The 17,516-nt window shown below is 40.6% G+C and overlaps 1 protein-coding gene across 1 annotated transcript in view; it reads left to right on the top strand.

Moving 5' to 3' along the window:
* adamts16 (ADAM metallopeptidase with thrombospondin type 1 motif, 16) overlaps positions 1–17,516 on the top strand; it is a 249,585-nt gene that overhangs the window by 210,381 nt on the left and 21,688 nt on the right. The gene's annotated exons all lie outside the window — the stretch shown is intronic.

Genomic DNA, 17,516 nt, shown 5'->3' with positions numbered 1-17,516 from the left:
GCTGCTTCACAGTCAGTCTCAAGTTTAAGGATGGGGCAATGAGTTCGGGAATGGGCGTAAGCTTGGCAGGTCACTTCTGTGGGTGGAAAGGGTGGTACCTCCCTCAGGTAGCCTCCACCGGAGTCTGCCTCCAACATATACTCTCTCCCGATCTCTATCCAAACCGTCGGATACTCTCCTCTGCCCAACTGAGAATTTCTGGTCATAAACTCTGCGAATTAGAATCCGGGAGTGCTTGTGTTCTCCGTCCTGGTGACGACTGGTGTTGGAACTGCATTCAGATTGCATGGCAGCTCTCTGAGACTTGACTTGGTCTGCTTGAAGGGCAGAAGTTCCACCTCCAGCCAGGGAACATTCTTCAGAGTGTTATGTGGCTGTGGTGTCGGTATAGTCAGCAGGGCTGTGTTCCCCATTAACCCTACGGGTGGCAGGGTGGGAAAATCCTGCCATATCTCTCCTTTTGATCTTTTCTTGCTATCTGATATCCATTATGTTAGTCTTCCTGGAAATTACTGAGGCAAAGAAATTATTTATCATAATTTATCGCTGCCATGACCTTTGAGTTTTCAGGTGTGTCCCTTCATGATCTTATCTCGACCTTAATATTTTTATTTCATTACTTATGTCTATAATACTTTACTCCTTGTCTTGTATTTCTTCTTAATATAATTTAGTAGTTTATCTTCCTTTCTTCTCTTCCCTAATATTTTCATATTCCCTCTTACTATGTTGTCTATGTAGTTATGTTTGTTTCTTCAGTTGCAATATTGCCTTCTCTTGTTGGGCTCTATATTTATTGTATAAGATTAAAAGACTGTATGTATTATGAAAAACACTTCCCTCCATTGATCTCACTGCTTTCCAATCTCATTTGATTTTGGGTAAAATACAATTTCTTATCATTATTAACTTATGGCCTTTACTCATTTCACATTCTGACTTATTCATTCTCCACACCCACCCTCAATAGTTTATCCTTTTTTGAGTTTTGTTTTCTAACTACTTATTTCCTACCCATTAATGTTACTTTCATTCTTTTCTTCATTAAGAGCTTTACTGTTGGCACTTATTTCCATTATCTTCAGATTATTTTGTTTTCCCAAGACTCCTTTCTCAATTTTATTAAGTTAAAGTCCTTTAAACACATGCTGAATTTATCCTTTACTTTTGAATGGGTCAATGTCCGAGAACTACTGCCCCCAGCACTTCAGCAGTACTGTCAGTGTACCTTCACCACATGAACTGCAGCAGTTCAAGAAGGCAACTCACCACCATCCTGACAAGAGCAATTGGTGACGGGCACAAATGATGGCCTAGTCTGCAGAACCCACATCCGGTGAATGAATTTTTTAAAAAGTATTGATATAAATAGACAAGTATATGAAATCACTGCCTCGTAAATCTGCAGTAAGATGGAAACATTACATATGTGCAGTGACCAAAAGTAAACATTGAACAAATTCTTCAAGTGCTGATATATGTTTTCTGACAAATCAGTTCTTAATGGTGAGCTTTGTGGTGAGTCCAGCTTTCGTCGTCTCCTTTTGACTGGTACATTGTGGCAGTAACACAGCTGTCTGGATCTGTGGATGTAAGGCACTGGAAATTTAAAGCAGTTCGTGTGTCAGATTACTCTCAAGATTTAAAGCGGTTAGACTAGCCAAATCCTCTGGGCTCCAAAACGCTGCAGGGTGTTGAAGTGCTGTAGATCCAGGAGTTCCAGAAGTGTGAACATAGTTAAAAGTGTATCATCAGCTGATATGAATAGCATTTTGAACAGTTTTAATAGCTGGCGGCAGCCATTCAGGCTTGTGAAGGATGATGGCTGTTGGCCAGCAAAAGTATCTACCTTTCTCCATCCAATTACCTCATTAAGGTTGATCTTAATAACCAGACCAGACAAACTGTAATATTCTGGTCATCAGACTGGAATGTCCGATTCTGAGTGTCAAGTGTCAAATTGCAGCCTTAAGCACGCCAACATCACAAAGTCAGCAGACTGAGTGGTTCCATTTCTTTTAGCTATGAGATACGATGTTCGTCGTTTATAGGCTTTTAGAAACATGCTTTATCACAACGTTTTTTGCCATTTTAATGTTGCAATAATATTTTCTATGCACATTTCCCAATAAAATCATTACAAAGTACAAATCACTCGACTAACACGCTATACCTTTCATAAAAGCAAATCACTGCGGATGCTGGAATCTAAAACCAAAAGAGAAATGCTGGAAAATCTCAGCAGGTCTGGCAGCATCTGTAAGGAGAGAAAAGAGCTGACGTTTTGAGTCTAACTGACTCTTTGTCTATTACCTTTCGCTGCCTCACTATCCTCATAAATTAGAAAATTCATGCCTAGACTTATTCTTGTGTTGCTTGATAACTGGCTGTTCAATGTCAGAAGGTATTCTACCAATAGTTTTATTCTGTTAATTTTTACTTAACCATTCGATGGAAAAGTGCCTCACCCAAGGAATTCAGCTAAAGCTCTGAAACCCTGCTGGGGAATTGAGTTCCCTCATTAAATATCTCTCCACGTGCTGGAAGTGCGTCACTTCCACCACCTCAGTCCCAATGTAAGAATATAGAATAGATCACTTAGAACTGAGAAATTTCTTCACCCAGAAAATGGTGAGCCAATGAAATTCTCTGCCATAGAATGCGATTGAGTCCAAAATATTAAATGCTTTCAAGAAGAGTTAGATATAATTCTTAGGGCTGAATGGTATGGGTAGAAAGCAGGGGTTCTGAGTTGACTGATCAGCCATGGTCATATTGAATATTGGAGCAGGCTCAAATGATCTGCTCCTGCTCCTCTTTTCTAGTTTTCTACATAAGTCCACCTTCTTTGGTCAGGCTGACTATCTAAGCAGGGCAGGTCCCCACTGCCAAGAGAGGGTTCCCACTGCTCATAAGCGAGGAGGAAGTTTCAGATAGTGCTCTTATGAAATCACACCACAATGATAAAGGGTACCAGAACAAATTGAAGGATGTATAACTTTTGTGTTGAAGCCAGAACAGAGAGGATTAAATTACAGAAAAGAAGATAATGTTTGTCTTATATTTCTTTTGTAGTTTATCTTCCTTTCTTCTCTTCCCTAATAATTTCATATTCCCTCTGCCATTAGTAGACCTTTTGCAACTACTACAAGAACAGTTGCCTTATTAGATGAGGGAGGCTTGACCAGAGTTCCTTGTCGTTACTTTTATGCAGCTGGGTGGTAAAAGGGAGGCAAGTGATTTCCTGCATAAAAGGGGAATGAAAAGACTGCACATGTCAAACTTCCTTTAATATTTTCCATGGGAACTGGACCCACATGAGAATAAACTGTTGCACACAGGCAGGAAGGGGAAAGGAAATCAGGGCATTTTCGAGGCCTTAAAAGAGCAAGACCATGGAAACCCTGCGACTGAACTTTTCATGGGAACCAGAGTTTTTACTTTATCAAATTCTGTTAAACTTTTGGCAAGTTTTTAAAGTCGATTTTGTTTCGGCCAAGAACTGTGAATTTTGGTCTTCAGATTTATTTTTCATGCTCCATCCTGTGTGAATGTATTTGCATTGCTAAGCCGCTTCTGCACTCTGCTTTGTGCAGGGGTTGGGTACTGGGGAGATTGTAAAAGGGCAGCATTGTGGTGCGAAGCTGTAGGTGGAGTAAAAGGGAAAATAAGTGTGAAGAATGATGGCGTGGGAGTGGGAAGTGGGTACTGGTATGAATCGTAAGACTTTTTTTTATTCATGGTAGGATAAATGCTCTGTGTAATTTTCCTATCTGTACAGGAAGTTTAGTTGGATCTGGCATCCCTGCTCCATAGCAGATTTATGACAGATACATTTGTGTGCCTAATTCTGTTGTAAGCTCTTGCTTTGATTTTTTTTGTTCTGAGTGTTTCCCCTAATGACATTGGAGTAGAAAGTCAGCTGACTGAACCTCAGACTTTATATGGCAGGATTGTCCTTCTGCTTGTGGCTGTTTACATAGTGTTAACAATGTGTTGCTATGGAGGGAAGAGGAATGATAGGATGAGTTATTCTTCACCTCTCAGGTTGCTGCAATATGGTAGATAGTTGTCTGTCACTGTTCTTTGGAGAAGAAGAGAAATTGGAAGTCTCAGTATTTCCAGACAAAATTATGGCAGATGAGAAGAAATATTTTCAGGTGAAAGCAATTTCGTCCCCTTCACATGTTGCCCAAGTTGAATCGCTGTTAGACATGATTCCGTCTTTATTAGCTGGAGGAAATGATATTCTTGTCCTGTTGATCTCCAAACTTGCTTTGTCTCTGAAGTAATAAGGTTTATTGGCTGAGGTCAGTTTCTATCATGTAATCACATGATCAGTACTGCCGTCGACAGAAATTGTTCAAAGTTAGCAGCTACTATACAATGGGGGAATGAAGTGGTGGCTTTTCACACTGACTTGCAATCAACTGATTTCCCTGAAGGTCTCCAGTTCAGTGTCGACCTTGCAAACACTACTTCTGTTGGCTTAGACACGCAAACAATGGGGCTATAAGTTGCATAAGTAATTTCTCATATGAATGTCTTTTCAGAGATGACATTGCACCCATGATCACTTACATTGAAATAAGTTAAGCTATTGGAAAGTTTTTACAATGTCAGTGCACAAATTGTAAATATTAGTCAACTTACTCTGAGTAGCCATGTTAGCAACACATTGTCCACTTCTAAAATTTGAAATTTCAATGATATTAAAATTCAATGAAAATTGGGTAAGTTATGTATATCTTGAAAGTTATGTGCATGGTAGTTTACTGGAAACAACACGCAGCTGAGGTAAACCAAAAAGGATTCTGCTGCTATTGAAAATGTATACACTCCAAATTTGAACAACTCAATGGTGTAATTTGATTTTCCTCACACTGTTCCTGGTGCTTTTGCCAATAACCCCTAGTATCAATCCTTCATTGGTTAGAAGTACTTTCAAGTTATTTACACGACATCTTTCATTACTTTAAACAAGTCTATGGAATCTCTGCTCTAAGGATGATAAAATCTTTCTCCAATTTACTTATCTCTTATTCCTGGCACCATTCCAGTAAATCTTGACTGTATCTCCCCCCGACAATCTTCACAGTCACACTAAGGTGTGACCCATCAGTGATCACAGTATTCCATCTGGTGACTAACTGGTGTTTCCTGGTTCTTTAGTTCAGCTTTTGCGTTTTGTATTCAATGCCTGAAGGATTCCAGGTCCATAAGCATAAGAACAGCAGAACTCTGAGCAGGAGTAGGGAATTCAGTCCCTCGCGTCTGCTCTGCCATTTAAAACGATCATGGCTGATTTCATCCCTCAAAACTCCACTTTCCTACCCGGTCTCCACAACCCTTTCTCAGCGTCCCAACATTCACAGCAGTGTGGAAGTGAACTCTTCAGATTCACAACCCTTTGAGTTTGGCCTCATCTCTGTTTTAAACTTGCTATCAAATATCCTGAAACTATTCAAACAAAAGAACTGCGAATGCTGGAAATCAGAAACAAAAGCAGAAATTGTTGGAAAAATCCAGCAGGCCTGGAAGCATCATATGGAGAGAAAGCAGAGTTAACGTTTCCGGTCCAGTGATCCTTCTTTAGAACTCAATTCTGAATAGCCCATTGTTTCTAAGAGTTTTCCCACTGCTATCATTGAACTGACTCGCCTATCATTGCCAGAATTCTTCTGCCCTTTAGCACCACCCCTTTATTATTAAAAAGGACTGACAAATTGAAAAAAAAATCTGCAGCTTCTCCCTTTCTTTCCTCAGCAACTGTGTTCAAAAAGCCCTAGGGAACATGTCCCCTCTTGCTGCAGTATTTCTTCCCCCCCTCCCCAACCACCAAACTTAACAATGGAGAGCAGAGTCTGAGACCAGCCCGGGAGACGAGTCGCGTCCGGAGCCTGCAGCAGGAGCATAGCAGGTGCGGGCCAAGTCACAGCTGGAGCCTGGAGTGGGAGCAGAGCAAGCCCAGGCCCACTGTGGGATGAGTACTGAACAGAGGTCAACCCTTGGGGGCAGCAAGGTCCTGTGTTCTGAAGCCCAGCAGGCATGAACTCAGTGAAAATGGACTAGGAGTTGACTACCTTAAAGATACTTTTTATTCACATTCTGGACTTTTTAAACTCTGTATTCCCATACAGTCTGTTCTGATATAACATAATAGTTCCGCCCAGATGCGATCCCACATTATAAGAAAGTTGTGTGATCGCCACACCATTTAAGTTAATGGGGCTGAAATAACATTATAGTCAATATGGGTAAGGAAAGTTCGCGTTCTACCAATAATGGTCTAAATTCTTCTATCGTGTTAAAGCCAATTTGCATTGGAGAAACGCGCGTTATAGCAGAATCGACTGTACTGGTCTGTTTTTAAGCTATTCCAATTCTGTAACAACACTTAAGTATCTGTGCCTAGGTACCCCATATCTAAAATAGCATGACAGATGGCATTACAAACTTTTCATTGCAGTCTTTCAAGTGCACATGACAATAAAGACTATTCTTTCTATTGCCCGTGTACTCAAATGAACCGGCTTAGTTTGTAGAGTTTCCCTGGAGACCCAAGAAAGGGCAAAATTAATCAAAAAGTACAATGTTGGTGAATTCCTCTTGTGAGCATGGTCACTTTCTGGGCTGGACCGGCTTCTAACATCTTGTTTTTAAAACTAAGGAAACTAGATTTGTACTGAACACACTTTTTCTGTTCAAAAATGCGATGACTGTTTACCAGGCTGAGAATCACTGCAACTCAGTGGCAACTATATCCTAGTATACATAGTATTTCCTTGAGGTCAATGAAACAAAATGACTTTGACATTGGAACTACGGGAACTTTAATCGGAGCTGTTTTAGAATTGCATCAGAACTGCTATGACCTTTGTACAGTACTTTCAGCGATACTAACTCCAGTATTGCTTCTCACTTTCGTATGTATGTGGAATTTGAAGACCCAGCGTGGTTTGGTACTAGCTATGTCTTGGCTGTGTTTGGCACCAACTTTGCAGTACAACAGGTGCTGCCTTGCACCAGGGAACAGTTTGCTGCGACACAGCTGTTAAGTAAATTCCTGTTGAAAAATGTGACCCATAGTTTTACACTTCCTATGTAAACATGTCAAGTTCAACTTCCCCGAGTTGGAAATCAAATGTTATCATTGGAAACATCTAATAAAACAGAGTCTTCAAGAATTAATTTGCACCTCCATCATTCAGCAGATACAGTAACTTTGTCAGTTCAAATGAATTTAACTTTTGTGCTTGAATTTCCCAGATCCCCTTTGTCCTTTCCAGTGCCCAGTTATGAGCAGCATTAACAAATGCTAAATACGCACTGAATTAGGGGCAGGATTGAAGTCTGAATTCTTCAATATAAAAGTTGTTGCCCATATCTTAGCTGCTTTGTCTCCCAAAACTAGATGTTCTAAAGAAATTTAAATTCAGAGAGTACTGACTGAAGAAGCACTGTTTAAAGCAGATGGTTTGAGTTATAGAGGAAAGGACTGACTCAGACCATGATGTGCTACCTACTGGAACTTACTGCAGATTCCTCAACATTTCTTTCTCAGTGCGAAAGTGATATGTTAAAGTAATGGTAGCAATTCAACCAAGGTGTGATCCAACATTCCCTACATTCTGTGATGCAGCAAATTTCACATCACCAGGAACTTTAGCACCTAATGCTTAAACCTGTTGTTATATTTAACTGCCATTATTATACAGTATAATGCACATGCTATCTATCTATGTTGTGGTTCTGTTCGCCGAGCTGGAAGTTACATATATATTTATTATATATTACATTACATATATATTTATTTGCGGCACTGTGGCTAGCCTGTTTGCAGCATAGTTCAAAGCGAAGATAATTCATTATAGCCTCAAACCTTGTTGTCGCCCTCAGAAGATTAAAGTGCAATCCTGGATTTTCTGTCCTACTGCTCTTAAGAGTGATTAAAGTGAACAGAATTACTCTAGAACAGCATCCAGCAAGAATGAAAAGGCCTGGTCTTCTCACTCAGCTTCTGTCCTGGCTCCTGCTGTTCTTTTCCAAGTCTTGTCTCCTGCTGTTACTGTCTATCCTACTAATTGCTAATTCCCAGTGCAATTTTCTACCACTCAGTGCCAGTTCTAATGGCTCTCTCTCCCTCTCTTTCTCTCTCTCCTTTGTACAAGCCCTCAATACTTTGTCTACTTCATTTTTCACTTTCATGTTCTCTGGCAAGTATTAACTCATGCAGCTCAGTCTATCTCTCTCCTAAAATGAGAGCCAGCTTGCAATGCTCAGATTCTCTTCCTCCTCATATTAATCTCACTGTTTCTTTATCTCTTCCCCCTCCCCATATTTACAAGTGCTGGGTCTCATTACTCGTATGAAGCACAAAAGCTGGCATCCCAATTTCAGTGGATAAGAAAGAAGGACATGTAGCGCTGGCCTTTATTTCAAAGGAATGGACTATAAAAATAGGGAAGTCTTGTTAAAGGTATACAAGGCTCCAGCTAGAGCACACCGAGAATACTGTGAACTGTTCTGGTCTTATTATCGAAGGACAGATATAAATATATATTTTTAGGTTTTGAGGGGGCTTGACAGGGTAGATACAGAAAAGTTGTTTCCCTTGTAGGCAAGTCTAGGACCAGAGGGCACAATGTTAGAGTAAAGGGGTCACCCATTTAAGGCCAAGTTGAGGAATTCATTCTCTCAGAGGAAGTTAATGTGTGGAATTCTTTAATGCAGAGAACTGTTGAGGCCAAGTTTTTAACTACATTCAATGCTGAGATAAATGTTTTTAATTAGTCAGGAAATCAAGTGTTCTGAGTAAACGGCAGGAAATGGAGTAGAGGATTATCTAATCGGCCATGAAGTCATTGAATGGTCAATCAGACTGATGGGCTGAATGGTCTACTTTTGCTCCTACGTCTTATGGTCTTACAGTCCAACTGTATAGAGGTAATTTTCCAGTAGACATGCTAGAGGCACTTTATGCAACTTGGCATTTGGATACAACTTCTGCCCAGTAAGGTTGTTTGTCATAAGCAAAATTCTGAGTATTCGACTTCGTGTGAATTTTACTTTTTGGAATGGTAACATTTTACGAGATCTAATAGAGGTATAGAAATTTATTTTTTTTAGAAATCTGAAATATTAGTTTAAACTAAATGTTTTATTTCAGATAAGGGAACTTGGGTTCATGCCAGAAGTTACATTGATAAATTCTTCAAGGAAAGGGAGGTCAATACTTTGAATGCTGTGAGTGTTAAAGCTCTGTATCAGCTTGTTGATGCTCAGCCTCCTATCATTTATAAATCTAATTTTAAAAATAACATCTGCTTATTCCTACATCCCAAAATAGATCCACCTGCAATCTATCTTAGCCGCGGTTCTTACAGCCTACAATCCGTGAGCTTGCAGGCAGTTCCCCCAATATCTTCCCAATGATTAAGATGGTGAAATCCAATGTGCCATGCACCACTCACCAACAACTTCCACAAGTGGTCAGTTTGAACACAAATGTACAGTACTGTTAATGATTATGTCCTGTCAATGAAAATGCAACTAGTTCCTTTGTTAGCCCAAACTCTGACTGCCAATTCCATGGGAGCCAAGCTTATTTCATCGTCTCTTTTGAAAGCAATTTGCCAAAGGTTGTTTTTTTAAAAATCAAGATACATCTTTGCTGAATTTTTGTCTCATAGCCATAGCATGTTGTGAGACAGGTCCTTCTTTCCCAGAGCTGAGACTTGCTAATGAGTGTCTTTAACGGTTATTACATACGTGTCTCCAATTTTCCCATCCAACAATTTCCCTAGAACAAAGTAAAGTAAAGTAATGAGTCATGAATTTCCACATTTCGAAGGTGAATCATTGTGACCAATTTGTCAGCTTTTCTGCCAACACCACGTGATATTCATTGCCTCTTAACTGTTGCTGATTCACCAGACCTCATATCCCAACCTACTATGACATAGTCTAAAGTTTATGGGCGAGCATTCTCTGTGCCAATAGCCTATTTATATTGGAAACAGAGTCTTGTGTCTGAAAGTTTAAGATAGACCACCCTCTCAGCTGCCAGGACATTGAACCCTTGCAGTGGGCCAGCCAAATCCCACTTTTGCTATCAGCAAATCAGGGCTATTGTGCACATCAGGCTCTCAATAGGTTCTCCTTTATTGCTTTATTTTATTATGCAATGCATATCATTCTCTTTGTGACACACCATCACCGAGTTGCTTTGACATATTTCAAAGTGGACTGGAACAGTCGAGTCCCTGTCTCCATTTAGAAACAAACATCGACAGTCTAAATCAGAAAAGTTCGGTAAACATTCTCATGGACTGTTTTCATTGCCAAATAAACACTGTTTACGGCTGTGGTATGATTTTTTTGGGGGGGGGGTTTAGTTTGCTGACTTGCATATTATTATAATTCTATACTATAATATGATCAATCAAGGGAACATTAATATTGGTAATGAATTTTTCATGTTGTGTCCATATTCACAATGTCTCATTCTGTGCTGTACACATAATAGTTCTACTCTTTTCACAGCTATGGAGACTTTTGTGTACTCTTACACGAAAGCAGAGCAGGCATCAGCAGAAAGTCTAACTGCAATGTCGGTAAACAGTGCAGATATAAAAAGCAGATATCTTTATAGAAGGTGACATCACTCTCAAGATTTGCCTTATTAGTGATGTACATTGGCATTATAACATTGCTTGAACTGTCCCAGTAAATGCTATTTACTGGAACTGATAGCTTTGACCGTTGTTATATGTAGTCGGTGATTTTTGACTATGAGCCAAATCGTATATATTACATCAGCAAAAAAGAACACTTGCTTCTGAAGCTATGGTTATTTTATTTAATTCGGTAATAAAGGTAATGTTTACCTCCTGAAGAGGAAATGCTGCAAGTGTTTTACTAACGAGGTTATAACATTTTCAAGTTAATAAGCACTATTTATAATTGTGAGAGAATAGATCTACTTAATAACTGTGAAGGTAATGTGCTCAAGTGCTGACAGATGTTTTTTTGGCTGTCTCAGTAGCGGTTTGAGTTACAGTCTATGAGTTTTTTACTTCCATTCTCTGTTGAGCTGTGAGCCAGCCAGCTGTCAGCAGCTTGCTGGCTGCACAACCATGAGATGGGTAGTTGGGTATAGAATGACAGAATGGAACCTACCAATGCCCATTGGTGGCCCAAAGCGAGTTCAATCATCTGCATTATGAAGATTTGTCCAAACATAGTAACGAAGTGTAAATGAGAGTGATTATCAGGTACAAAGCAGCACTTTGACAAAATCTTTGTTCCATAGTCCAATACAGTTGTGTAGTTTATATAAATAAGAACGCTTAGTGCTGCAAGTACATTTTTAAAATAAAAATTGATTTTATTTTACTTAACAATGTGATTCAATCGGTCTCTGTGAAATACTCTTGTGGAACTTCATCACTCACAAAATAACTACAGGCGATCAATTTTGATTGGTTATTCTAATACTTAGGAAACTTTGACATAGTCATAGTTATAACTATAGTTATAACATCACCCTTGTTTAGCTTTCCTGAATATCACAAATAGCGGTAGTGGTGTGTCAGTCATACTTGGGAATGCCTGGGCTGGAATTGTGGATTCACATGAGATGATTGAATTGATTTCTACACAAATTGCTACGTAATGGGTAAGCACGTTCCCATGGGATTTTTTACTGGTATTTCCAATGTTGACCATCTCTTACATCATGTCTTCACACTGGCTCCACGCAATAGCTCAAAGCATTTCATTTCTTCAGTCATTTTAGCTTGCCATTGCCATGTCTTGGTGTCCAAGATTTCCCAAGTGTGAACAACCATGTTGCAGTGCTTCAAGTATATCTAAACAAGACCACTTTAAAATGTTTATGGTCCTAACTGCCTTCTATCAAGATTCCACAGTTCTTTGTGAAGTTTCATCAACCATTACCATTAATCTTAACAACAGTTGCGCATCAAAGCTGAATGTTAGTTATAATAGCCAATGCTAGTGGAGTTAACACATTTCTATATTATTTTAATAACCCTGCCTGCCATTTGGTGAGACCTAGACTTTAATCATACGAGGGAGAAAATGAACGGAAAAGATCTGTGATAGGAGGGAAAGCATGAGAGGTTAAATGAAAATAGAATAAATGGTGCTGGGGCAAAGGGAGTGTTAAGGAAACAAATGTTTAAACAGGACGACGTGGGGAATCATGAACAGCTGAAATCCAAAACCAAAAAACATGGAAAAAGAGAGAAACAATCATGAAACTAAAATCAAAACCAGCGAAATGAAAGGAAATAATTTGGGAGCAGAGGATTCAATGTGAACTGTTGAACCCATTATATTAAGTACAAAAGATTGTTAAACATCCAGTTGAAAATATAACTGGTACTGGTACTATTCTCTGCAGGCCAGAGCATAAGTCCGGAAGACTGTGTTGCCTGCCCCTTGTGAAAGATAAAGATATCTACTGGCAGCTGAAAAGAAACTTGGATTGGAATGGAGTTTTGTGATTTACCTGAGTACCAATGACATAGGTAAAACTAAAAGGGGGTCTGTTGAGGCAATTTGAGCAGCCAGGAGTTAAGTTTATAAAGGTGAACCACAAATCATAAGTAAATTGGCTGTACGGTGATGGACTGTGGTTTTCAATGCCAACCCATATCCCACTGTGAACAGCCAGTTTTGGTCCTCTATGGCAGTCACCAGTTTTTCAGTGGAGGAAGGTACATCTTCTGAAGTCTTCAGCCCTCCTCCAAATGTCAGAAGCCTGCTCGATTTCAATCTCCAGTAGTTGGGTTTGCCACTCTACACATGTGGAGTCCTTAGAACTGGCATGTGCACCTTCTGTGTGCTTGTTTCTGTACTAGTGTGAGATGGAGAGCAAGGGTGTAACAATTTACCCTCTGAACCTTGATCCTCCTCCTCAGAGGTTATCATTGGACCCTCTGAGTGAGTGGCTGTAGCTGCTGATGTTTATCCAGAAAGCAAACAAGGAAGACATTTGAGATGAGTTCAGAGACGAGCAACTTAAGAACACACACTGATTTCTAAAGAGACCCTGCGCCATCACCTCTGTCATGGCTGGAAATGGTCATGTTGGGTTGATCAGCTCTGGACTTGGCCTTCTTGTGAACAGTATCTACCTCCTCCTCCCGCAAGTAAAAGGTGTCACTGTAATGCATATGTATGTTGCAATCATAGTTGTGTGCTAAATCCACCCTTTGTCGGCTATTAACATTTCTCAAAGATACTCGCCAGTTTACAGGTGTTACATTTATAACTCACCCCTTAATGTTTTTTGGGGTGACATCTCTGCTTCATGCCAACTTGAGCAGGACACTAGGTAATCCTATCTCACATATTTGCACAGTTGCACATAGTTCCATCTCCAAAATGATTACACACACATCCTGGCACATAGTAAGAATTCATTAAGCCTTTTATGGTACTGTAACCCAGTAGCGGCCGACACCTCTGAGCCCCCCATTCAAGGTGCTTTGTTCTGGCGAAGAGGTTTCCTATTCCCATTATAGGACCTCCCACTGATTACTTTCAGTCTGCAGGAGGACTCAGAATCATCGTCAGACTGTGGAGTCATCCATATTCTATGCCCTTCATCAGCACTGTCTGCTCCATCTGTAGAGTGACAAAGACAATTAAAGAGTAGAGTTTGAGCCCTCTCCTAAACACTTGATATTCATGAGCAAAACTCAGAATGGTATATTCAAATATTCTTTCCACATAGGCCAGCATTTCTTAAACCAGTGGCAATGACTAACCTTTGGTACACGCCCTGCCCCATCTGTTCCCAGATGTCCCACCTTTCCGTCCCTCTGCCATCATTGCTGTCTGATGGTGGTCAGGTTCCCATTAGGCTGCTGTGTACTGGCTGCAAGATGCTCAATCAGGCATCTTCAAAGGGGAGGAATAGAAGTTGGCGATCCACATACTTCCAGGTTGGTCTCCTCGCTTTTTCTGTGAATAATGTAATACATCTCCATGCTAATTGGCTCTGTTTATGGTTTTCTTTTTGCTGCAAATGCATTGATTTGTAATTTACAACTAGGCTGAACTACCAATCCACATGGTGCTGATGTCTTCAAGAAGTAAACAGAAAAATGTTTATTAAGCTTACTGTTGGAATTAGCCTGATTATATGCAAGTATCCAAGGAGCAACTGGAGTGCGACACTCTCCATAGGCTGTTCCTATTGCAGCTATTTGAGAAGAAGGATTTCTAATTTCACATGGCTGACTATTTCCTGGAGTGCAGTGTGCAGCAGGAAATTTCAAATCCTCAATCAGCAGTTTTCCATCCATTAGAATTTCAGATGGGAAAACTCCATCACCATTGAGTGGACGAGGCGGGTTAGTTGAGGGTGTGGTGTGGCGTTGACAGTATGGTTTGGGTATATAGAAATATAGCATGGAAGCACACCAGTATGCACTCCAGATGTGTAACAAGTGTGTGAGGTAAACACCCCATCAAATTGCAGTTCTCAGAATCTTTCAGTAGGTGAGTGAAGAGCTTGGGCAATAGCCCTATTCTGAAGCTTTGTTTTCACAGATCCTGCTTCTACTTAATGTCTATGTTAAGATAAATGCATGTTTAAGTTACAGGTCGTTCTGGTATAATGCACGTTTCATCATTCGCTATAATGCAGTTGACAAATTGTGGACGATGTTTGGATAACGCGAACTTTCTAATGAACTATAGGGATTTTCTATCGCAGTTTTCCATAGTGGGATTTTCTAGTCCACAGGGTTGCAGGGGAACACAACTGTCAAGTTATAGCAGAATGACCTGTACCAATTATTGAACTGCAAGGTTTTAAAACTCTATTGTCATTATAATGTTTGCAAAATCCTACATCATTCTCATAATATAGTAACACTGTAGAATGGTAAATAAACCAGAGGGGTTAATTATCTAATTAAATAGATGGAAGATCAATGTCCTTGTGCTTTCATTCACCAACACCATCTCCAAGCACTCAGTGGGTTAAGATAAAGCTTATACAAAAATGACCAATTATTGGCATTAAAGAACAAGTATAGGCTTTATAAACCTTTATCATGGCACTTGGAATTAGATACAGGAACATTAGTTTGTGCCAGTATAGATGGTTTTATCTAGTCCTTGTTTAGATCACAGAGCAAACCATGAGGTGTCTGACTCATGTTCAGACATTGCTGTGGTTAGAGGCTGAATATTATGTCTGAGCCTGTGGCTTACCACTGTCAATCTTCTTGGGGTTTCAGATAATACATGATAGCGTTGATTCAGTAACCATTTTTTCAACTAAAGGTAAAGCCACAATAGTCCCAGAAGACCATGTTGGCTGCTCCCTCATTAGAGAGAAATCAACTATTCTTTTTTTCATGGCACAAACATGCTATTTAGATTAGATTACTTACAGTGTGGAAACAGGCCCTTCGGCCCAACAAGTCCACACAGACCCTCTGAAGAGCAACCCACCCAGACCCATTCCCCTACATTTACCCTTTTACCTAACACTACGGGCAATTTAGCATGGCCAATTCACCTAACCTGCACATTTTTGGACTGTGGGAGGAAACCGGAGCACCGGCAGAAACCCACGCAGACACGGGGAGAATATAATTCCTGGCTTACAGCATTTGATCTTCTGTATATCTGGTATTTTAGATTACTTACAGTGTGGAAACAGGCCCTTCAGCCCAACAAGTCCACACCGACCCTCCGAAGAGCAACCCACCCAGACCCATTCCCCTACATTTACCCCTTCACTTAACACTACAGGCAATTTAGCGTGGCCAATTCACCTAACCTGCACATTTTTGGACTGTGGGAGGAAACCGGAGCACCCGGAGGAATCCCACGCAGACACTGGGAGAATGTGCAAACTCCACATAGAAAGTTGCCTGAGGCAGGAATTGAACCCAGGTCTCTGGCCCTGTGAGGCCACAATGACAAAGAAAATGAAGTGATGTTCCCAACGTTTCTTGTGTACAGTGATAGTGTCCCTGCCTCTGAACCAGGGAAGACCTGGGTTAAGGTCCCATGTGCTCCAGAGATATGTACTAACATCTCTGAACAAGTTATTAAAAAATATCTGAACTGATACTCCTACCAGCAACAAAGCAGCGTTGAGATCTGAAGCCTCTGTGGTCACCTGATAGTTTGGGGCTGTGCCATGGTACAGTGGTGTCAAGTGATAGTGTTAGATTCAAGTCCCATCTGCTCTAGAGCTGCATCATAGTATCTCTGAACAGCTTGATCAGAAAATATCTAAAAGCCATAGCCGTGTGTTAGCTCCTGGTAGGGTTTTTGAACAGAAAGAAGGAAGGGCATGGCAGGGTTTTGAGAATTGGATAAGTTAACTGCTGATTCATAATGAAACACTGCCTGTCTACTCTCCCAATGTCAAGAGCAGTAAGGCCCATTCTCCAACCAAGTGGTGAAAGGCGAGACAAGGATCTCACCAGTGAGTAGCAAGATGCCTGTTTGCATGCATTAGCAAGCATGACCAGCTGTTAGTAGTTAATGTCACCTTTTTTATATGGAGTTTCCCAGTCTCCCACTCGCCAGTTAGAAACTAGACCGTAACAGTTTCTGACATGAAAGTCAGAATGATTGCGAGTCATCACTTGCTCATCTGCACCTCCATCTTGGACACCAAGCACCAAAGTCTCAAGGCATGCTTAAGAACAGTGACAGTGCACAGCCAGCCCATGGATGCCAGCATCAGACAAGTACCATCCTCACTGCACTCTCTTGACCCATCAAATATCCGAACACAATAACAGTTCTGCACTTCAACACTGCATTTAGGAACATACCGGCACCTTTCATTGCAATCTGTACACAGGGACAGACATCAGCTTATGGATTGGATGAGAGTATATCTCAGGAGTCCTCTCTTCATAACTTTGTACTCAATAACTCGTGTGCCTACTTGAAAGCTCACGGCATCTCTGCCTTGCCTTATCTTTTTCACTTTGTCCCCTTCAGCTGGTGCTTAAAGTCTCACAGTACTTTTGACTTGCCTTTTCGCAAAGACACACAACTGGGCAGCTAGCTATGCTTGACAGCAACCAACAGTCAAGGGGGCTGACATGTTGTGCATGTCACTGTTACATCTGAACCGAATGTAGCAAACCCACTATCTGTATTTCAGACAAATGACCAAACCTCAACGTCCAAGCAGAGTAATCCTTAGTTAAGGCAAGGAATACACTCTTGGTACTCTGACATAGTTAGTCAAGGGCAGCCTCTGATATCAGTCCAGTGGCTTCACACAGTTGGATGTTTGGAGTGGTCAGTGTCAGGATCTTCTCATAAATGGTGAGGAGCCAAATGTTAGGCATCCCGTTAACTTTCTTAGCTCTTATTGCTGTAATGTCGGCCTCAGTCTCCTAGATTGAAACAAATTGAGTGATAGAATGAAATTCAAGTGGCTAGCATAGCTGTTAATGCTAAATCAGGTGGGAGAATGGTGGTGAGGTGGATGA

Source organism: Chiloscyllium plagiosum, unplaced genomic scaffold, assembly GCF_037043375.1.
Source record: "Chiloscyllium plagiosum isolate Xiang-an unplaced genomic scaffold, Cpla_swu_hap1 HiC_scaffold_5, whole genome shotgun sequence".
Taxonomy (NCBI): domain Eukaryota; kingdom Metazoa; phylum Chordata; class Chondrichthyes; order Orectolobiformes; family Hemiscylliidae; genus Chiloscyllium; species Chiloscyllium plagiosum.
The sequence above is the reverse complement of the archived record's forward strand: the minus strand, read 5'-3'. Positions and strand labels throughout refer to the sequence as shown.